Raw genomic sequence first — 243 nt, 5'->3', positions numbered from 1 at the left:
TATTGGCTTCATCTTCTTCAATATTCTTGATCGGTTTCAATCTTCTTCAATCTTCTTCAATCTTCTTGAATCGGTTTCAATCTTCTTCAATCTTCTTCAATCTTCTTGAATCCTCTTCAATATTCTTCAATCTTCTTGATTCGGTTTCAATCTTCTTGAATCAGTTTCAATCTTCTTCAATCTTCTTCGATCGACTTCAATCTTCTCCGATTGACTTCAATCTTCTTTGATCAACCTCAATCT

This window comes from Melampsora larici-populina (assembly GCF_000204055.1).
Source record: "Melampsora larici-populina 98AG31 unplaced genomic scaffold MELLAscaffold_2, whole genome shotgun sequence".
In the NCBI taxonomy this organism is placed as follows: domain Eukaryota; kingdom Fungi; phylum Basidiomycota; class Pucciniomycetes; order Pucciniales; family Melampsoraceae; genus Melampsora; species Melampsora laricis-populina.
The sequence above is the reverse complement of the archived record's forward strand: the minus strand, read 5'-3'. Positions refer to the sequence as shown.